At 39.1% G+C, this 22,854-nt stretch overlaps 1 protein-coding gene across 1 annotated transcript in view; it reads left to right on the top strand.

The window, feature by feature from the left end:
- Window positions 1–632: 632 nt before the first annotated feature.
- TULP4 (TUB like protein 4) overlaps window positions 633–22,854 on the top strand; it is a 191,699-nt gene continuing 169,477 nt past the window's right edge. Inside the window, exons 1-2 of the mRNA XM_040628010.1 lie at window positions 633–895; window positions 22,228–22,775. The gene's annotated coding sequence lies outside the window, so the exon portion shown is untranslated. The remainder of the gene's footprint in view (window positions 896–22,227; window positions 22,776–22,854) is intronic.

The following is a 22,854-nucleotide window of genomic DNA, read 5'->3' on the forward strand; positions in this document are numbered from 1 at the left end:
AAAAACATGAAAGTGCCAGGGGATTATTTTTGCAAGCAAAAAAGATGGCAGCAGATGTGAAAACAGATTTACTCATCATGATGTAAATTGGTGCTTTGTTTTCATTTTTGTTTAACAATAAATAGGTATTCATGAAAATATTTGGCTGTAAAAATTAAGAAAAATAACAAATTGCGATTATCTGTTATAATCCAATTCAGTTTCTTTGGAAAGAACTTCAAGTTGTAAGTTAAAAAATTTGCTGAAATTTATGTTGGTATTGCAATAAGCTGAATAAGTTTTGAGAACCAAAAGACATATTAATATTCAGATTTACTATAATCATTTGTACCTGTTTTGTACAGATAAATTGATTTCCAGGAATATGGAATGTGGTGGCGAAACTAACGTACAGTTGTTCTGCCACATCCTTTATTTTTCTCTGGCAGTTATTTTTATGTTTTTTCTTTTTTACAAAGGAAGTTGTTTATATTTTGTGTTTCCTCTGTAGCTATGACTGGGAGGGTAATTTCTTCACTACACCTAAACTTGTTTGTTCTTTTTTTTTTTTTTTTTTAATAAAGATTTATTTATTTATTTATTTGACAGAGACAGCCAGCGAGAGAGGGAACACAGCAGGGGGAGTGGGAGAGGAAGAAGCAGGCTCCCAGCGGAGGAGCCCGATGTGGGGCTCGATTCCGGAACACCAGGATCACGCCCTGAGCCGAAGGCAGACGCTTTAACGACTGCGCTACCCAGGCGCCCCTAAACTTGTTTGTTCTTGATAACGTGCTAGGCCATAATTGGTTTGACTGTCCTGCATTGACATGTATTTGTGAAAAAGATCCCGTATCACTGGTATCCCTGGTCAGCATCTGTGTGGTGATACCACCTGAACACTGTGGAAGGGTCATTGGTAGGGGCTTGGGGATATTTTTAGCTATGTTGAAGTTTATATTATAATGGTATTTATTAGGGGTGCCTGGGTGGCACAGTCATTTGAGCATCTGACTCTTGATTTTGGGTCAGGTCATGATCTCAGGGTCCTGAGATGGAGCTTTGAGCTGGGCTCCCTGCTCAGCAGGGAGTCTGCTTGAGATTCTTTCCCTCTTCCCCTCCCCCCCCCACATCCTCTCTCTCTCAACATACATACATACATACATACATACATACATACATACGTTAATGTATTTATTAGTATTTCAAGACCAGTTTTGTTTATTATATGATCATATTTGACATATTTACTATCATCCAAGACTATAGTGTTTTAGATGACTGGAACTTAGCTTTTTAAGAGCCCTCAAATTTTCAGCTTTTTTTTTTTTTTTTTAAAGATTTTATTTATTTGTTTGACAGAGAGAGAGACAGCAAAAGAGGGAACACAAGCAGAGGGAGTGGGAGAGGGAGAAGCAGGCTTCCCGCTGAGCAGGGAGCCCGATGCGGGGCTCGATCCCAGAACGCTGGGATCATGACCTGAGCCGAAGGCAGACACTTAACGACTGAGCCACCCAGGCGCCCCAATTATCAGCTTTTTTAATGGACAGATTTCCAAAATAAGCAGTTCCCTTTTTAATCAGCGGATAGTGAATATAATAGAACCTGTGATTTATTATTTAGGGCCTTCAGTTTATTATTTTGTGAGGACACAGACTGTTGCTCTTGGAAGGGTTTGCATGTTGGGCTTCTTCCTACGTTTACTCGTCATTCCCTCAGCAAATACTGAGTTCTTGTGTAAGTCTAGAGATTCAGGCGTATTTCCCTCTCTCAGAAGATTCACAACATAATGGGAAAGATAGACCAGGACAAAAGTCTTAGGAAGGCAGGCTGGGGGTATACACGTTTGGGATCCAGACAGATCTGGATTCGAATTTCAGGGTGAATGAGGTGTATTAAACTCTGTGTAGCATTTGTGAGACCAGAATTGTGCATGCATGAATCTGTTTATCTCTGCCCGTGAAAGTAGGAAAGATTGCCTGTAGTTTACTGGCCTGTTAAAAAAAAATACAATTTATAATGTCATTGAGAAAGCATTTTTATTGCTATATAGGATCATTTGTTCCTAGGGGAAAACATTTTTAACACCACATACAAATAAAAGCACTTTTATTCAATTGAATATACATTTTTTGAGTACTTAATGTATACAGTGTAAAAGATATCTTGACCAACAGGCATTTAAAAGTCCTTACCCTTAAGTAACGCCCAGGCTGGTGGGGAATATAGGGGCCCATATACCTACAGTATGGTGGAGAACTTAAGAAAGAACAGTATACTGTGAACTGGTGGGGAATATAGGGGCCCATATACCTACAGTATGGTGGATAACTTAAGAAAGAACAGTATACTGTGAAGATTAAAGAAGTCCATGCCTAGTAGGGAGAGGCAGGCAAGGATGTATGGAGTGGATATTTTTGAAGATGCATCTGGAAAGATGGCTAAAATTGGGGGGTTTTGGCATGAGCTTTGTAATCAGCAGGATGAGTTTGGGGCTTGGTGTACAAGCAGAAAGTATACTTTGAGAGGAGCATAATTTTTAGAGGTCAGAGTGGAAGATAGGCTGAAAAGATAGGTGTGGGTCTCTTCTGTGAACAGCCCTAAATGACAGGCTGAGGAGGGCGTCCTTAGGCAGAAATGAGGTCAAGTGCTGTGATGAATGCTATTCCTGCGATGAACCCAGTTTGGTCACAGTTTTCTTTATATGCCATTTGATTTACTAATGCTCAATTTAGGTCTTATTCATGAGTGATACTGCCTTTAATTTTCTGTTCTTGCACGCTCCATATCTGATTTGGTATCAAGGTATAGTAGCCTCATAGAATTAGTTGTGGGTGTTACAACTTCTGTTCTCTGGAGGGATTTCTGTAATACTGCTGTGGTCTGTTCCTTGAATGTTGGTAGAACCTCTCTGTAGAATATCTGGACCTGGTGTTTTCTTTGTGGGCTGATTTTAAACTACTGAGTCATCTTCTGTAATGGTTTTGGAGCGGTTTAGACTTTATCTGTCTTCTGGAGTTAGTTTTATTAAATTATGTTGCCTAGGAATTTGTCTGTTTCATATGTTATCAAATTTTTTTAGTGTTAAATTATTCATGATATTCTTTGATCTCCTTAATCTTCACTGTGTCTACAATTATACCCCTTTTCTGTTTACAGTATTGTTTCTGCTTCTTCTCTTTTATCTTGTGAGAGGTTTGTGTCTCTGATTACTTTTTTTGAAGAGTCAACATTTGGCTTGGGTTAGCCTCTCTAATGTTACTTTTTCTATTTTATGAGTTTCTGTTTTTATCTTTATCATCTCTTTCATTTTCTGTCTTTTGGTTTATACTGTAGTTTTTTTTTTTTTTTTTAAATTTTATTTATTTTATGTGACAGAGAGACAGCCAGAGAGAGAGGGAACACAGCAGGGGGAGTGGGAGAGGAAGAAGCAGGCTCATAGCGGAGGAGCCTGATGTGGGACTCGATCCCGGTATGCCGGGATCACGCCCTGAGCCGAAGGCAGACGCTTTAACGACTGCGCTACCCAGGCACCCTCTATACTGTAGTTTTTAATTGAACATTTAACTCCTGCATTTACAATATTTCTTTTTTTTTCTATTATAAGCATTTAAGGAAATAAATTTCCCACAAAGTCTGCTTTTTCCGTAGCAGACATGTTTTGGTGTATATTAATTAATATTCAATATTTTAAACTTTCCATTATGATTTTTTCTTTTGTTTCATGTTATTTAGAAATGTGTTTCTTAAGGTTAAGAATTGCCAGCATATGGTTTTATAATTTACATTTTTGTGATCGCTTTTAACTTAAGTTTTTTTTTTGGTACTAAATAGTTTTAAGTCATATGATAAATCTCTGTGACACTTATTCTTTGAAATATGTTGAGACTGACTTTACGTGGTAAGTTTTTGTTAATGTTCTTGAAAAGAATGTGCATCCTCTGTATTGGATACACGATTTTAAATATGTTCGTTTTTACCAAGTTTGTTTAAAGATTTTATTTATCTTAGAGAGAGTACGTGAGCAGGGAGAGGGGCAGAGGGAGAGGAAGAGAGAGAGGCAGAATCCCCACTCAGTGCAGAACCCAGAGGATGTGGAACTTGATCTCAGGACCCCGAGATCATGACCTGAGCCAAAACCAAGAGTCTGATGCCCAACCGACAAGCCATCTAGGTGCCCCTTGACCGGATTTGTTAATTGTGATGTTCACATCTTCTAAATGTTTACTTTTTTTTTCTACCTTGTAATTGAAAGAACAGATGAAAATGTGGATTTTTTTCGATAAATACAGTACAGTACTATAACTGTATTTTCTCTTATGATTTCCTTAATAACATTTTCTTTAGCTTACTTTATTGTAAGAGTACAGAATATAATATATATAACACAAAATACGTGTTGATTGACTGTTTATATTACCAGTAAATCTTCCAGTTAATGGTAGGCTATTAGTAGTTTTTGGGGAGTCAAAAGTTACATGTGGATTTTCTACTGAATTGGGTGGTTTTACTATAATTATTTTTTCCTTGTGTAATCTGATACTTTAACTGTCAAGAATAGATTTTTAAATCTATTAAATCTGTTGTGATTACTGATATATTTGCATTTTTACCATCTCTTTTATTTTATTCTGCCTTTTCTTTTTCCTCTTATCAGGGGACTGATTTGAGGTGCAGTGTCTTGCCTGACCTCTTTCCACCTTTGTTTCTGGTCTTTTAGTGATTGCCCTTTAAATTTTACCATGCTTACCTAAACTAATTAAGTGTGAAGTTAATCAGCATCTTAACCACTCTCCTGAACAGTATAAGGGTCTTGGAGTACTTTAGCTCTGGTCATCCTTCTTCAGATAAAAGTATCTTTTTTTTTTTTCTCTTTCCTCTCCGAAATAGACAAAGCTTGGTCTTTAAACATATGGTCTGGACCCTGGCAGCCTGGTTTGAATCCCAGCTCTGCCCCTAGCGGATAGGGCTAAGGCTTTTAAATGAGAAATGCAATGCCTAAAAGCATTTAGAACTATACCTAGCAGTTAACGAGTACTGTATGTGTTTGCTGTTATTGCTGTTCTTTTTTGAAAAGACATAGTTTATTTTACCTGTGTGTTTGTGTTTTTTTCATTGTTTCTTCTTCTGCCTTAGACCTTCCTTCTGAGTCATTTGCCTCTTAACCTGATCAATATCCTTTAGAAGTTATTTTGTGAGATCAGTTGGTTTTAAAATTTCCCTTTTGTTCTTTTTAAAATGCGGTATTATTCAACATTAATTCTTAAAAGACAGTTTTTCTGGGTATATAATTCTGTGTTGTATATCTGGAATCTAATTCTGTATTTTCTTCCAGTACTTTAAAGATATTAGTTCATTGATTTCTGACGCCATGGTTGTCGTGAAATGTCTGCTATCAGTCTGATTGTTGTTCCTTTGGAAGTACCTGTCTTGTTTTTGGCTGCTTTTCAACTCCCTTCTCTGTTTTACTAAAATGTGCCCAGGGGTGGATTTCTTTTTTATTCTGCTTGGTATAAATTATGCTTCTCATATCTGTGGATCTTTCATCAGTTCTGGCAAAATCTGTCATCATGTCTTCAGATCTTTTCCATTTTTTCTTTTTTTAGCTTTTTGGAATTCCAATTAAATTGGTCCTCCTCAGTCTGTCCTCCGTTTCTCTTAATTTCTCCTTTATATCTCCATGTCTCTCAGTGCTATAAAAGATTCCACAGAGTTCTTGAGCTATTAGATCCAGTTCATTAATTCCTTTTTTTTGGCTGATTTTGTGCTTATATATTGCATTCAGTTTTAGTGATATTAGGTATTTCTTTTCTGAAAGTTTTATTTGGTTCTCTCTGGTCGTTTTAGATTGTGTCTTATTGCTTACTTTTTCATTCCTTTAAACATTTCAAGTACTTTATTTCTTCCTTCCCAGTCTGTATACTGTTTATTTCCGTGTCTTATTACATTAGCTAGAACTTCCTGTACAATGTTGAAAAGCAGCGGTGAGAGGGGACATCCTTGTGTTGTTCTACACCTTATTGGGAAAGCATTGAGTTTCTCACCATTAAGTTGCTGAATGTTTTTTGTAGATACTCTTTATCAACGTGAGGAAGTTCCCCTCTGTTCCTAGTTTACTGAGGGTTTTTATCATGAGTGGGTGTTGGATTTTGTCAGATGCCTTTTTTTTTTACACTTATTGATCGATATGACCATGCGATTTTTCTTTATCCTATTGATGTGGTTGATTACATTAATTGGTTTTGAATGCTGAACCAGCTTTGTGTACTTGGAATAAATCCCCCATAGTTGTGGTGTTTAATTCTCTTTATACATTATTTGATTCAATTTTCTAGTATTTTCTTGAGGATTTTTATATCTGTGTCCATGAGAGATATTGGCCTGTAGTTTTCTTTTTTTGTAATGTTTTTGTCTGGTTTTAGTATTAGGTAATTCTGGCTTCATAGAATGAGTTAGGAAGTATTCTTTACTTCTGTCTTCTGATGAAAGAGATTATAGAGAACTGGTTTAATTTCTTCTTTAAATGTTTGGTAGAATTCACCAGTGAACCTCCCTGGGCCTGGTGCTTTCTGCTTTGCAGTGTTCTTAATTATCGATTCCATTTCTTTAATAGATATAGGACTAGACAGATTGTTTCTTCTTGTGTAAGTTTTCACAGATTATGTCTTTCAAGGAATTGTTGTATTTCATTTCGATTATCAAATTTGTGGGCATGGAGTTGTTCATATTATTCCTTGATTATCCTTTTAACGTCTATGGCATCTGTAGCAATGTCCCCTCCTTTACTTCTTTTTTTTTTTTTTTTAAAGATTTTATTTATTTATTTGACAGAGACAGAGACAGCCAGCGAGAGAGGGAACACAAGCAGGGGGAGTGGGAGAGGAAGAAGCGGGCTCATAGCAGAAGAGCCTGATGTGGGGCTCGATCCCATAACGCGGGGATCACGCCCTGAGCCGAAGGCAGACGCTTAACCGCTGTGCCACCCAGGCGCCCCCCCCTCTTTTACTTCTAATAGTAATTTGTATCTTCTCCCTTTTTTTATTAACCTGGCTAGAGACATCCAGTTTTTTTTTTTTTTTAATATTTTATTTATTTGCGAGAGAGAGAAAGAGCACATGTGAAGAGAGAGGACAAGGTGGGGAGGGGCAAAGGGAGAGGGAGAAGCCGACTTCCCGATGAGCAGGGATCCCGACCCAGGGCTCAAACCCAGGACCCAGAGATCATGATCTGAGTGGGAGGCAGATGCTTAAACGACTAAGCCACCCAGGTGCCCCTAGGGGCATTCAATTTTATCAGTCTTTAAAAAAAAACGGTTTTTGGTTTTGTTGATTTTTCTCCATTGATTTACTATTTTTGGTTTCATTGATTTGTACTCTAATTCATATTATTTCTTTTTTTGTGCTTATTCTGGATTTAATTTCCTCTTCTTTTTCTAGTTTCCTAAGGTAGAAGCTTAGATGGTTGATTTTAGATCTTTCTTCTTTTGCTAATATATGCATTCAGTGCTATAAATCTCCCTCTAAGTACTGTTTTCACTGCATTTCACAAATATTACGTTGTGTTTTCATTTTCATTTAGTTCAAAATATTTTCAAATTTCTCTTGAGATTTCTTCAGTGACCCATGTATCACTGGAAATGTGTCGTTTAATCTCCAAGTATTTTGGGATTTTCCAGCTCTCTTTCTGTTATTGATTTTGAGTTTAATTTCATTGTAGACCGAGAGCAGAAATTACATGATTTTTATTCTTTGAAATTTATTGCGGTGTGTTTTATGGCCCAGAATGTGATGTATCTCAGTGGGTGTTCCATGTGAACTTGAGAAGAATGTGTATTCTGGTGGTGTTAGATGAAATAGTCTATAGATGTTCATTATATCTAGTTGATTGATGGTAATGTTGAGCACCAACTATATCCTTGCTGATTTTCTGCCTGCTGGATGCATCCGTTTCTGATAGAGGGTTGTTGAAGTTTGCAGTATAATAGTGGCTTCATCTCTTTTTCCTTTCGGTGTTACCATTTTTGCCTCATGTAATTTGATGCTCTGTTGTTAGGTACATACACATTAAGGATTAATATGTCTTTTGGGGGAATTGACTCTTTATCATTACATCATGCCCTTATTTAATATCCCAATGCCTTTCCTTGTTTTGAAGTCTGCTCTGTCCGAAATTAATATAGGTACTCCCATTTCCTTTTTATTAGTGTTGGCATGGTATGTTTTATCCATTTACTTTTAATCTCTATGTGTCTAATATATTTAAAGTAGGTTTCTTGGGGCGCCTGGGTGGCTCAGTTGTTAAGCGTCTGCCTTTGGCTCAGGGCGTGATCCCGGAGTCCTGGAATCGAGCCACACATCAGGCTCTTCCGCTAGGAGCCTGCTTCTTCCTCTCCCACTCCCCCTGCCGATGTTCCCTCTCTCTCTGGCTGTCTCTCTCTCTGTCAAATAAATAAAAAAAATCTTTAAAAAAAAAAAAAAAGTAGGTTTCTTGTTGACAACATATGGTTGGGCCTTGTTTGTTGCACTCTGACAACCTGTGTCTTCTAATTGGTACATTTAGACCATTGACATTCACAGTGATTATTAATATGGTTGGATTAATATCCACCTATTTCTGACTGTTTTCTATTTGTTGCCCTTGTCCTTTGATCCTATTTTTTTGGTCTTCCACTCTTTTTTGTCTTTTATTTATTTATTTATTTATTTATTTATTTATTTTTTTATTTTTTTATTTTTTTATTTATGTGACAGAGAGACAGCCAGCGAGAGAGGGAACACAGCAGGGGGAGTGGGAGAGGAAGAAGCAGGCTCCCAGCGGAGGAGCCTGATGTGGGACTCGATCCCAGAACACCGGGATCACGCCCTGAGCCAAAGGCAGACGCTTAACGACTGCGCTACCCAGGCGCCCCTGTCTTTTATGGTTTTAATTGAGGATTTTATATGATTCCCTTTTGTTTCTTTCCTTTTAGCATATCATTTATACTTACTTTTACATTTTTTAATGGTTGCCCTAGAGTTTGCTATGTATATTTATAACTAATCTAAGTCCACTTTCAAATAGTATTATACTACATCATGGGTAGTTTTAATACCTTATAATAACAAAATAATCCTAATTCCTCCCTCCTGTCTCTTGTATCGCTGTCATTCACTTATAAATAAGCATGTATATATTTTCACACGCACATAATTGAATACATTTTTGGTATTATGAACAAACTTACCTGTTAGATCAGTTAAGAATAAGAAAAACATTTTAAAGATTTCCTTTATTTATCAGAGAGCGAGAGAGAGGGAGAGAGAAATAGCAAGAGAGAACACAAGCAGGGGCAAAGGGAGAACAGGTTCCCTGCTCATGAGCCCAGCGCAGGGCTCGATCCCAGGACCCTTGGATCATGACCTGAGCTGAAGGCAGCTGCTTAACCGACTGAGCCACCCAGGCACGCCAAGAATAAGAAAAATTAAAGTTTTTATTTTATTTTCATTTCTTCCTTCTTTAATTTTCTTTCTTTATGTAGGTCTGAGTTTCTGACCTATATCATTTTCCTTCTCTCTAAAGAACTTCTTTTAATATTTCTTATAAGGTATGTCTATTGGTGACAGATTTCCTCAATTTTATTTACCTGAGAAAGTCTTTGTCTTTTACTTTTAGAGAGTTAGTTCACAGGGTACAGAGTTCTAGGTTGGTGGGTCTTTCTCAAGACTTCAAAGACTTGCTTGTATGGTTTCTGAGGAGAAGTTGGGTGTAGTTTTTATCTTTCTCTCTCTTTCTTTCTCTAAAGTGTTTTTTTCCCTCTGGTTTCCTTCAGGATTTTTTTCCTTTATATTTGATTTTATCTAGTTTGAAAGTGATGCCTAGCAATGGCTTTGGGGGCATCTTCCCTGCTTGGTGTTCTCTGAGCTTCCTGAGTGTCTGACATTAATTTGGCGTATAATCCCGGCATTATTGTTTCAGATATTCCTTGTGTTCCCTTGTCTGTCTTCTCCTTCTAGTATTCTTGTTATGTGTGTATCACACCTTTTGTAGCTGTCCCACTGTTCTTGGAAATGGTGGTTTTTTCCCCCCCAGTCTTTTTTTCTGTTTGCTATTGAGTTTTGGTGGTTTCTGTTGAGATATCCTCAAGTAAAAATATTCTTTCCTCTGCTGTGTTCAGTCTACTAATAAGCTCATCAAAGGCATTCTTCATTTCTGTTATAGTGTTTGTTTTCTCAGTATTTTTGATTGTAGCATTTCTTTTTTGTTGTTTTTTTTTAGAATTTCCATGTCTGTTTATATTGCTTATCTGTTCCTATATGCTGTCTACTTTATCCGTTAGAGCCCTTAGCATATTTATCATTGTTGTTTTAACTTCTGTTCTGATCATTCCAGCGTCTCTGCCATTTCTGAATCTGGTTATGATGCTTGCTCTGCCTCTTCAAATTTGTTTTCTGTCATTTAATATGTCTTGTAATTTTTTCTTGATAGTGAAACATAATGTACTGGTTAAAAGGAACTGTTGTAAATTGGTGGTAAGGTGGGGGAGGAGAAGCATTCTGTAGTCACATGATTACATCCCAGTCTGTGTGTGGGTGTGTGTGAACACGTTTTTTTTTAATTGTGAACAATTCATAACATAAAATATACCATGTTAACCGTGTCTAGGGTGTATAGTTCAGTAGTGTTAAGTATATTGCTCAACATTGTTGAGCAAGCAGTTGCCAGAATTGTTTCACCTTGTAAAACTGAAACTCTGTCCCTGTTAGACAACAACCTCCCTTTCCTCCCTCCCCCAGCTCCTGGCAATCACCATCCTACTTTCTGTTTCTGTGAAATTGTCTACTCTAGGTATCTTACATAAATGGAATAATTTACTTGTCTTTTTGTGAGTAGCTTATTTTACTTAGCATAATGTCCTCAAGGTTCATCCACATTGCAGCATGTGTCAGAATTTCCTTCTTTTTTAAGGCCAAATAATATGCCTTTATATGTATATACCACATTTTTTTATCCATTCATCTGATGGACCACTGGGATTGCTTCTCACCACCTGGCTGTTGTACATATTATACATGTTTCTGTGAACATGGGGGGGCAAATATCTCTTCAGGGTACTGCTTTCAGTTCTTTTGGTTGTATACCTAGAAGTGGAATTGCCGGATCTTATGGTACCTTTCTGAGGAACCTCCGTACTGTTTTCCATAGCAGTTCTACCATTTTGCAGTCCTACCAACAGTACAGTTTCTTCACATCCTTGCCAACACTTTTTTTTATATACTAACTATCCTAATTAGTGTGCAGTAAATACCTCATTGTAGATATGTGTGTGAATAGATGTCATACTAACATTCTTTTGAATTTCTTCAAAATGCTGTTTCTCTTCTGCCTGGTCTTTGTACATGCTATCCTATTTGCATGGAATGTCTCCTCTTGCCTCCTCCACCCCTTCTTCCTGTATTTAACATCTGCTCTTCCTTCAGATTGTTGTTTTCAGAACACCATAACTCTCTTCCTTGTGGCATTTGTCATGGCCATGATTACATGATTAATGCCTAATCTCCACTGGACTGTAGGCTCCTTGAAGATAGGACCATATCTGTACTTACTGTCTTTTCAGCGCCCAACTTAATGCCTGATATATAACAACAACGACAACATCAACAACACTAATAGTCACTTGTACTGTGTCGCATTTACTGTGTACCAGATACTGTTTTTAAAAAAATATGTAAAGTATCCGGGGTGCCTGGGTGGCTCAGTCGTTTGAGCATCTGACTCTTGATTTTGACTGAGGTCATGATCTTAGGTTCCTGGAATCAAGCCCTGTGTGGGGCTCTGTGCTCAGCAGGGAGTCTGCTTGAGGCTTCTCTCTCTCCCTCTGCCCTTCCCCCTGCTCACATGCCTCCTCTCTTTCTCTCTCAAATAAATACATCTGTAAAAAAATATGTAAAGTACCCTTTTTAGTATATAGTTCTATGCATTTTTTTTTATAGTAGGCTCCATGCTCAGTGTGGGGCTTGAACTCATGACCCCGAGATCAAGAGTCACATGCTCTACTGCCTAAAGCCAGCCGGGCACCACCGCAGTTCTGTGCATTTTGACAAATATAAGCAGTTGTGTAACCACCACCATATCAAAATATGGAACTGTTCCATCACTCCCCAAAATTTCTCTGTGCTTCTTTCTCCCCTTCTGAGTTTCTTTTTTTCCTCCCAGTGTTATTGAGATATAATTGACATATAACATTGTGTAAGTTTAAGGTGTATAACACAATGATATGATACACTTACATACTGCAAAATGATTACCACAGTGGGCTTAGTTAATACCTGCATCGCCTCACATAATTGCCATTTCTTTTTCATGGTGAGAACATTTAAGATTTACTTTCAGCAGCTGTCAAGTGTATAACACAGTGCTGTTAACTATACTTACCATGCTGTGTATTACATCCCCAGAACTCTGGGTTTCAATCTTTTAGTGGGCCTTGGCCTTGGACGGGCTTCACATATTTTTCTCAGTTTCCCCCATCCCTCTTAGGTGGGACAGGATGGCTAGAATGGGCTGGAGTTGGGTTTTTCTCTCCCCTCAGGTCACTTAGTTTCTGATAAAATCCTGACTGGTTATACCTTGCTTAAGTTGTTTTTCCTGAAGGCAGACCTTTTTAAGAACAGAATGCTGTGGTGTATTTCACAATGATTCCTTTTCCCTTTCCCCTGCTGGAAGCACAGGAGATTTTCCTCTGATATTTTCTGTGAGGATCTAGTGAGCTCCTGGAGGTAAAACTCAAAAGAGTCTAGGGGCCCCAATGGCTGGGTCCCCCAATGTTTTTCTCTCTCAAACTTGGCCACACTGAACTGCCAGCAGTCCATCAATTACAGTTCAGGTTTCCCTACCCCAGGGCTGGTTTCCACAGAAGTTTTACCTTACTGGTTTCTGCTCCGATAACTGTAATTCTTTGTGTTAGCCTTTTGGACTTTGCTAGTTTTAGGTGCAGTGGGTGACGCACTTTTCTTACAGATCTAAGAAGCGTTGATTTTTCTGTTTGCTTAGCTTTCTACTTGTTATTAGGACAAAGTGATGATTTCTAAGCTTCTTTTATGGCAGACTGGAACCTAGAAATCCAAACCTAAATTCTAAACTTAAATTATTTTAAATTCTGTTTATGTTCATTTCACTTTCAGAAGCCCAAAGGATCTAAATTACTTGTTTCTACTGACAGCCTATGATGATTTCTTTTCTTTGTTTGTTTGGTAATTTTTTATTGGTAACTGATTTTTGGTTGAACCTCATCTTTGGGAATCCTTAGGTCCTAAGTTGGGAATGTTTTCATGCAGACAAGATTTGCATTTGCTCCAACCTGGAACCATGGGCTGCTAGAAGTCTGAGATAGCTTTAGCCGCCTTTGTGGGCCCTGCACAATGTGTGTGATTCAGTCTCTCCACCTTGAGGTTGGACCAAAGTTTGGATACCTAATAGGGTGACCAACTTTCTGGTTTGCCTAGGACAGAGGGATTTATTGGGATATGGGACTTCCAGGGTAAAACTGGGACAGTTCTGGGCAAACTGGGGTGATGAGGCATCCTAAATTCTGATTCTAATGTTTATATCTGCATTTGTCTAGATAATTCTGGACATCTATGTGTCTTATATGTGCATTTGCTAGATAACCTTGGCTTTCTCATATGTTTGTGTGTATGTACCTTCCTTGGAGATTTCTCATACTTTCCTGCAAGTCCAGCAAAAAATGATGTCTGTTGTAATTTACCCAAGATCTAGTGATATAGTAGTGGGCAAGCCCTTCAGAGCATCCTGGAAGTATAACCTGTAATTTTACTTCTTACTTAAGTTATTGACAACGTATTTCCGTGTCACTCCATAGTCTTCTACAGTATAATTACTAGTGGTTGCATAGGATTCCGTTTTATGTCTGTACCAACACTTACTGAATCAATATATGAAAATGCTGTGGTGGAAATCCTTACAGCTAAATCTTTGCACGATGCAACATTGTTTCCTTATGATAAATTTCCAGAAGTGAAATTGCTGAATCAAAAGGTTTGCAGCATTTTAAGTCTTTGGAATTATATCGCCACATTGGTTTCCTATTTGTCTATACCTTGTATGACTCGGGAAATATCATGTCTTTCAGTCTTTGTTGCTTGGAGAAATAATAAAATGCTCCCCTTTTTAAGTAAGGCACATTACCTTTGATACTAGTGAGCCCTATATATGGCCCCACCGTATTTTGACAACCAGGTTTCAGGTATAGATTCACTCTTAGAAGTGTCTCGCCCCCACTCTCATTGAAACTGCTAATCAAGGTTTGTCTTACAGCCTCCATATCCTACTCTGTCTATACAGATAGATACATGTTCCTGTTCTTAGAACTGGCTAATGAAATCAGGCATAAAAAATAAATAGGGAGTAGCTTTCACTGAAAATGTACTTCTTTGCTGTTCTCTGAACACAGCAGTGGACCCCCAGCTTCCTCCCTTGAACTCTTTATTCACATGTACTTCGGTGCCTGTCAGCCTTAGGCTTTTAGGAGACCCAGATTCTGAGTGGCTGGTGTTGCCCAGGGTCTGTACAGAGAACCTCATCGGTCAGCATTTATTTCCCTGTTTCTTGGAAGACTGAGGCTCTATAGCATACTTAGTATCTTATTGAACATTTACTTAAATACAGTACTGGTGGCTACTGCAGGTGAGATAAAAACTGGAGTGTAGGAGTTTGTTTTTTCGTAGATATGATGAATGACACAGAAAGATAGCTCTGCCACAGGCAAAGAAGAGCCCTGCTACGTGAGTCTGCACAGTGCTGTGGTGTACTACATCTAAAGGAGCTGGTGCTGTGCTGAACAAGACAGAAGTCTTCTGAGGAGTGCATCTCTAACATTTATGGTGCGAGTCAATGGGAAAATGATTGGCTACGAATACACTTGTAGTAAGCACACATCTTTTGAGTAAGTCCGGGCAAAAGCAGCACACACATCTTCATTATCTCACTAGCTATGTTTTGGGAATTCAGGGCTGAAGAATGATAACACAATAAATATATTAGACCACGATTGAACTCCATGACCTTTGCAGTGGTGTTGTGATGTTCTCACGTAGGTAGTTGTTCATCTGCAGGTAGCCACCGGACAGGTTACCACTGAGAGTATCCCTGCCTTAAAAGGCAGTCCGGGAAGGCCAATTCCAACCAGCCTCTAGGCAGCTGTTGAAACTAAATTAGGAACCAGTTAGAACTGCTTTGGGCTAGGTGGATATTTGTGGGTTGTGGAGAACTCCCCAGGGAACGGAGTGAGTGTAATTAGAGGCAGGTCCCTGTAGTTACTTTAGTTAAGAAGAAATGTAGAGTTCAGGGTCTGCCGCCAGCTGTGGAAAGGGGCAGCCACGGGAGGCCCAGTGTGGGGAGAGCCACTTGGCTGTAGAGCGGAGTCCCAGACAGTGGATGAGGGACAGCAAAAAGGAGAAGTTGGGATGGGTTTATTTCTGTCACCCCGTAGGAATACTCATTTTCCTTTCCTTCCCTTCACTGTCTCCAGACAACTCTGAAACTCTAGGGTGTTCAGAACATTTTTCTTCAAAAGTTTCTACTGTGTTTTTTCTCTCTGCTTTGTATTCATCTAACATCTGTATATTTTTTCCTGAAATCGACTTTCTGTTTCTCATCTCAGTCTTCTGCTGAACCATTCTCTTAAATTTTTATCCCTTAGAAAGAAATAGAACTTTATTCTAAAATTTCATCTCCATTTGTTACTCTTTATATACATTTTCTTTGTGGATGCCGCCTTAGTTTGAGGACTTAGTGTCTTTGGTACTTTATTGGGATTTTCTAGATTGGCAGAGTACTTGTTAAGGTTGGATATAATAATTTTTAAAATTCTTTCTTACTAGTTGATTTAAGTTTTCTAAAAATCCTAAAGGATTGATGCCTAATCTAGTTCATAGCTTATTAAACTTGTTTATTGTGAGATATATCATGCATGTTGAATATGTTCAACATAGAGGTAGTAAAGAATAATTACAGAGTGAGCACCCTATAACCACCACCCTGATCAGAACATGGGATATTGCCAGCCCCCCAGCAACACCCTTGTGTGTGTGCCCCTTCCCATTCACAGTCTGAACCCCCAGGTCACCAGTGTGCTGCTTTGTGTTATATTTTACTTGCCTTTAAAATTTTAGTTTTACTATCTATGTGTGCACTCTTAACTGATAAAATTAGTTTGGCCTGTTTTGAACTTTATATCTATGGATTCATATTTTAGGCATTTTTTCATAGGATCCCTTTGCTCAACGTGATGTTTGTGAAAATCACCCATGTTGTTCTGTATTGTGCTCATTTACACTGCTGTCTAGAATTCTGTCTCTTGAAGCTGGTGTACTCCGTCCATTCAGGTGGGGATTGTTGTTTTGGCCCCGGGGGGTACCGGGGAGCCATGTGTCTAGTGCACACCTTCGGGAGTGGGGTCCCTGTTTGCAGGCTACGCACATCCTCAGTAGTCCTAGCTGATACCCCAGAGTGGTTACATTCTTATAACTTTCAGTGAATATATTTCTTCCAAAATTGTGGAAATGGAAAATATCTTTCCTAATTTATTTTATCTCTGATCTCTAACATTAATTCAAATAATTAAAAAATAAACCAAAGATGTATTTTTCTCCCCACCCCTCCACTAGTGAATTTTATCCATGTTGGTGAAAAGTAGGAATCAGATAGAACAAAATAAACTGTAGTGAAATAACTCAGGTTAGAAAATAAAGTAATTACAGACAAGGGAGGCAGAGAATGCAGCACAGGGGTCTTTTGCATAACACTCAGTTAAGATTTATTGGTTGATTAATCCGGGAGTGTCTAACTCCTGCAAGGTTTCGTCTTCTGAACAATGCTCCATTCTGTCCCTAAATTGTACTTTTCTGAATTCTGGGTCTCCTAATTTGCCATTGAGAACCAGATAGTATGGAAAGTTAAAGTGGGAAGCATCTTATAAGTTTACTGACTCTTATGCCACCGTCAGGTTATTAATTCAGTCAGACACACTTACTGTTTCAGATTGTAATCTCCAAAAAGCAAGGATGAAATGATTTTTCAGTGATTTACAGGAATAGTCTGAAAATCAGCTCTAATTACCAAAAACAGGTCTGGGCCTGTATTACGGTGTTCAGGGTAAAAAATATCATATTGCCAAATTTAGGAGTATTTACTTTCAATCTGTTAGTGAAAGACTTTGTAAGAATAATTGGTTTTCTTAATTTACTTGATTTTAAAATTAAGGTGAAATATACACAACAAAACTTAGCATTTTAATCACTTTATTTTTATTTATTTATTTAAAGATTTTATTTATTCATTTGACAGAGAGAGAGACAGCCAGTGAGAGAGGGAACACAAGCAGGAGGAGTGGGAGAGGAAGAAGCAGAGGGAACCCGATGCGGGGCTCGATCTCAGGACTCTGGGATCACGTCCTGAGCTGAAGGCAGGCGCTTAAAGACTGAGCCACCCAGGCGCCCCACCATTTTAATCACTTTAAAGTAGACAACTCAGTGGCCTTAAGTACATTCACATTCTTTTGCAGCCGTTGCCACTGCTCATCTCTAAAAGTGTTTTCATCATCCCAGACTGGACTGCTATACCCATGAAATAACAGCTCCCCAGTCCCCTCACCCCCAACCCCTGGCAGCTACCATTCTACTTTCAGTCTCTATGAATTTGACTCTTCTAGGTGCTTCATACAAGTGTACTTACAAGATTTGTCGCTGTGTGACTGCCTTGTTATTTCATTGAGCAGAATGTCTTTGGGGTGCATCCATGTTGTAGTGTGTGTCCAGCAGAAAAGAAAGTTTCTTCTTCCTCCTCCTCCTCCTTCTTATTCTTCTTTTTCTTTTTTTAAGAGAGAGCATGTGCGCATATGAGGGGTGGGGAGGGGCAGAGGGAGAGGGAGAGAATCTTCTGAGGGGCTCAGTCTCACGACCCTGAGATCATGACCTGAGCTGAAATCAAGAGTCGGACGCTTAACCCACTGAGCCACCCAGGTGCCCCGGTAAGTTCTTTCTTCTGAAGGCTGAATCATATTCCACTGTATGTATAGACCCCATTTTGTTTATCCATTCGTCTGTCTGTTGACACTGGGGTGGCTTCCACCTTTGGGCTGTTGGGAATAATGCTGCCATGAACATGGGTATAGAATACTGTTGTTGGAGTCCCTGCTTTCAGTTGAATAGTTGCTTTTTAATCTTTCCATACCAGGCCCTTTTACTTAGGAGTGTTGAATTGATAGTGAACTGCTCTCAGAAGCTGATCAGTTCTGTCTTCATTTTCTTATCCTCGTGAGTACGCAGGAAGGAAGGTGTGCGGCATCATGGGTTTCTGTCCGGGGTAGCACTAGAGTAGGTGCCAGCCTTTCAGTGATCAGGGCATCACAGTTGTGGTACTTCGTTGTTGGTTTTTGTGTCTGTTACTCATCTGAGTCATCATAAAGTAGTATGTCATTTTTCCTTAAAACACTTGCCTTATTTGTTTAGCCCGTGTAGTGCTTTATAATTTTAAAAGTTGGGTTAAAAACCATAGCCACATATATAGAATGAAACACTTTTGTCTGTGCTTTTACTACAGAAATTTGTCTTACGTGCTTTAGTATAATAGTATTTAAGGCTTACATTTTGGAGAGTTAGCCTGTATCAGTAGTTTTCAAACTTTCTGGTCTCAGGGACCCTTCATAGTCCTAAAAATTGTTGAAGACCCACAAGAGCTTTTGTTTATGTACGTGTTAGCCATTGATACTTAACATACTAGAAATTAAAACTGAGAAATTTTTAAAAATTACTAATTCAGATAAAAATAATAATCCTACTAAATGTTTTAAATATGTTTCGTGTGAAGAAACCTGTATTTTCTAACTAAAAACATTTACCAAGAAGAGTGGCATCATTTTACATTTTGGTAAAATATCTTTAATGTCTGACTGTAAAAGATAGCTGGCTTCTCATATCTGCTTCTTCATTCAATCTGTTGCAGTATGCTGTTTTTGTTAAAATATATGAAGAAAACCTGACCACACAGATATGTAGTTGGAAAAGGAAGTATTTTAATAATCTTCTCAGATAATCATGGATTTTTTTTTAAAGATTTTATTTATTTATTTGACAGAGATAGAGACAGCCAGCGAGAGAGGGAACACAAGCAGGGGGAGTGGGAGAGGAAGAAGCAGGCTCATAGCAGAGGAGCCTGATGTGGGGCTCGATCCCATAACCCTGGGATCACGCCCTGAGCCGAAGGCAGACAGACGCTTAACCGCTGTGCCACCCAGGCGCCCCTGGGATTTTTTTTTTGACACTATACTAAAACTTAACAAATGGCAGTTTCTTAAAGGTTAGTAGCAGTAGGGAATTTTAAATGTTATTGGTGAATTTTTTGTACTTGGTTAGATCAAAATCTTTTGGTCTTTCTTGCATCTTGATGGCTCTTTTACTCCAGTTGTAATTTGTATCCTCATGCTTTGGTCATTTGGAAAATATTGATTCGCCAAGTTTTGTGAATCTTCCAAATACTGACACACTCTGAAATATGAAATGCAATATAAAAAATTCACATTTGTTAATATTACCTCCAGTCACATGCAGAATATCTTTAAATTTGGGCGAGCTGTCAAGCTCATAGTAATAGACGCTGGTTTTCCCAAAGTTCTGATTTTAACTTGAGCGCTCAACTTTTATTATAGACAGCAAATTCTGTCAGTTGTTTTCCTTAAAGTGACACACTCCCTTTGTTCATGTTTGAGAAAATGTCTACCAAAGACCCAAGCCTGAATTACTGTAATTAGTCATTCATTCTATGCAGTAAACATGGTTCTCCATGCAGCAAACAGCAGTTCAGCCTGCAGTTCACACGACAGCGCAGGTGCCTTTGCCGGGCCACCCTTGTGCTTCAGGAGTCAGGAGGGATGCTTTCTGTGTACTGCATGGTTTGAAATGCAGAGTATTAACCAACCATGTGCTAATGATTGAGACTTAATAAAATTAGTAATTTGTACTGCATCAAGAATATTCTTTTTTAAAAAAGATTTGTTATTTTTCCTTTTTAATTTTTTGAAGATTTGGTTATTTATTTTAGAGAGAGAGAAAGCACAAGCAGGAGGGGCAGAGGGATTGGGAGAGAGAATCTCAAGCAGACTCCACACTGAGAGTGGAACCCTATGCAGGGCTCTTGTCTCAGGACCCTGAGATCGCAGCCTGAGCCGAAACCGAGTCAGATGCTTAACCTACTGTGCCACCCAGGTGCCCCATATTTATTATTTAAGGAGAGAAAGAGATGGGGCAGAGAGAGAACCTCAAGCAGACTCCTCATGGAGTGCAGAGCCCCACGCGGAGCTTGATCTCATGACCCTGAGACCACGATCTGAGCCAACATCAAGATTCAGACGCTTAACCTACTGAGGTACCCAGGTGCCCCTGCATCAAGAATATTGTTAAGTGAGGCTGGCATTTATAAAAAAATCCCCATGAGTACTGATAGATTTTGGTACCAGTGCCTTCACTGGTGCTAACGAGCTGAGTTAGTTTGACCCACTGTTGCTTTTGCACCATTGATACAATTGTTAGTACAGTGAAGAAGGCAAATTAATGTCTTAGTATTATTATGAAAATAATTTTGACCCTATAGATTCCCTATGAGGATTTCAGGGGAATTGACAGCTTACACTGTCATATATAAAGTGGATGCTTTAATAATCATGGATTCTGCTGTTAAATAGTTTAAAACCTGTGTATATATAGCTGGGTCTTGAGAAGTTGTGTCTGCTTTTCCCATCTGTGGCTGTCCCAAGTCAGAATAGGGACTAAGGCTATATTATACAGTGGTATTAGCATTTTAGGAGGAGAAACTTGGTGTTAATTTGAATTTTATAGTATTTGTTTTTACTTTTTTCCCCTCAAGTACAAGTGCTTCCTTGAGAGAATGCCTGAGAGAATTTAGTGGTTTTAATTTATAGGCTCATACAAAATATATATACTATGACTCATCTGAATTAGAATATCTCAAGGAAATTATGTGTAGCTGCTGCCTTGCTCCTGCCTGCCTCCTGTAAACTTTTACTTGAATACCTAGTTTACACCAGACTCTACGCCAGGAATGAGAAAGATAGTTCCCAGCCACTAGAAGCATAAGAGAAGAGTGTTCGAATGTGGCATGATGAGTGCTGTTAGGGAAGGTAGTGCAAGGTGCTCTGGGAGGCTTCACAGAACGGGTACTATTGTAGGTGGGTTTTAAGGAAAGTGTGTAGGGGTTTGGCAAGGAGTGGAGACATGAAGGAGAGGAAGGGCACAGCCCTTTGGGGGGCAGGAAGTGGCCAGATGCAACAGTGTAACACAGGCAGGGCTGGACCTGGAGGCTGTGGCTGGAGAAGAGGAGAAGGGTCTTGCTGGGGTTTGAATATCTCCGTGGAACTGGTTAGAAAATGCATGGACTTTCAGTGACAGGTGTTTTGGGTGGAGCTAGGCTGTTTTAACTAGCCCTCTAGGGGACTGCCTGGGCCAGGGCAGAACAGTGTAGGTTCTTCAAGTAGCCTTGAAATTTAGAAAGGTCACCCCGAGGACCCTCTGGAAGGTGGGATGGTCTGGAGAAGTTAGGGACCGTGTTGTGCAGTGTTTTTGTGGATGTGATGCAGGCCTGCACTGATGGCGGTAGGAAGGAATAAAGGGTGGATTTGCTGGAGATAGATTCTCTAGGACTTTATCACTAGTAGACAGCTTAAAAGCTATGAAAACAGCTGTTCTTTGGTCTGACCTGCCAGCAATCAGGGATGGAGGCATTTTTAAAGGCCCTTGCTTCTTGTGTTTTCAGGCAGCAGCTTTCACCCGTAGTGAAAAAACCAATCAGGTAACTTGCCTGAGCCTCTTGAATCTCCTTTTTGAGGTTCCCTGCTTAACTAGGATGATGGCCCCTGGAGGGATTGAGTTGCACATGCAGGACCCAGAGTGTGGGAGAACAGAGGGGATGGTTTCATTCAAATATGCCCAGCTGCTGGCAGATTGAATAAACGCTCCATGGCATTCAAACTCCTTATGTTGTCTGTTGTCTATGAGCTGGCTAGGTGTACCCTTTTACTATTTGAATTTGAGCAATCAGTAGCTCTATTTGGGGTGTGTGTGTCTGTGTAAAGATGGGGTCTCCCAGTTTCAGTTACAGCAGTTATTCAGTTAGAACCTATCTTCATCAGTGTATTAAAGTTCTTTATATATATATATATATATATCCTGTTTTGTTTTACAGATTTGTAAGACTCCAGGGCCTTCAAGCTGTGATTAATCAGATGGTTCCTGAAATGACTGGGAAGACAGACGCTTTGGTGCCCATCGAAGAGCGTATGTCTGTGTATATCTAAGACCTCCTTTGTACACATACACATTGACACCAGAAGACAGGCTCGTTCTTGTGCACACTTGAAGAGTTTTACAACTGATGAAAATTAATTTAAGAATCAGATGGAGCAACTTGACACTACTGGGCTCAGGAGCCCGGGGAGAAAAATATGTTACTAATGGTCAGTTTTCCACATGGTCTTCACGGGTAAAGAAAGTTTGCAAAAAGAAGAAAAAAAAACTTGCACAGTTCAAGCCTCAAAAATACCTCTGCAGTTTAAAGAAGGAACTAAGTGAGAAGGAGGCCGGGGGAGAAGTGTGGTGTCAGGCAGCGCGGGCGGCATCATGCAGTGGGTTTTGCACTTTATTTTCCAGTGTTTTTGGTGATTTGGACAGACTTCAAAACTCTGGACTGAGAAGTAACTCTGGCTGTGTATGACTTCAGGAAAGCAAGGTCAGGTATGATGGGACGAGTTTGAACATTGAACTGGTTCCTTTGCCTTTTTCAGTTAACTGTATTCTCGAAGTTTTAATTTAT

This window comes from Ursus maritimus, unplaced genomic scaffold (genome assembly GCF_017311325.1).
Source record: "Ursus maritimus isolate PB19 unplaced genomic scaffold, ASM1731132v1 scaffold_13, whole genome shotgun sequence".
In the NCBI taxonomy this organism is placed as follows: domain Eukaryota; kingdom Metazoa; phylum Chordata; class Mammalia; order Carnivora; family Ursidae; genus Ursus; species Ursus maritimus.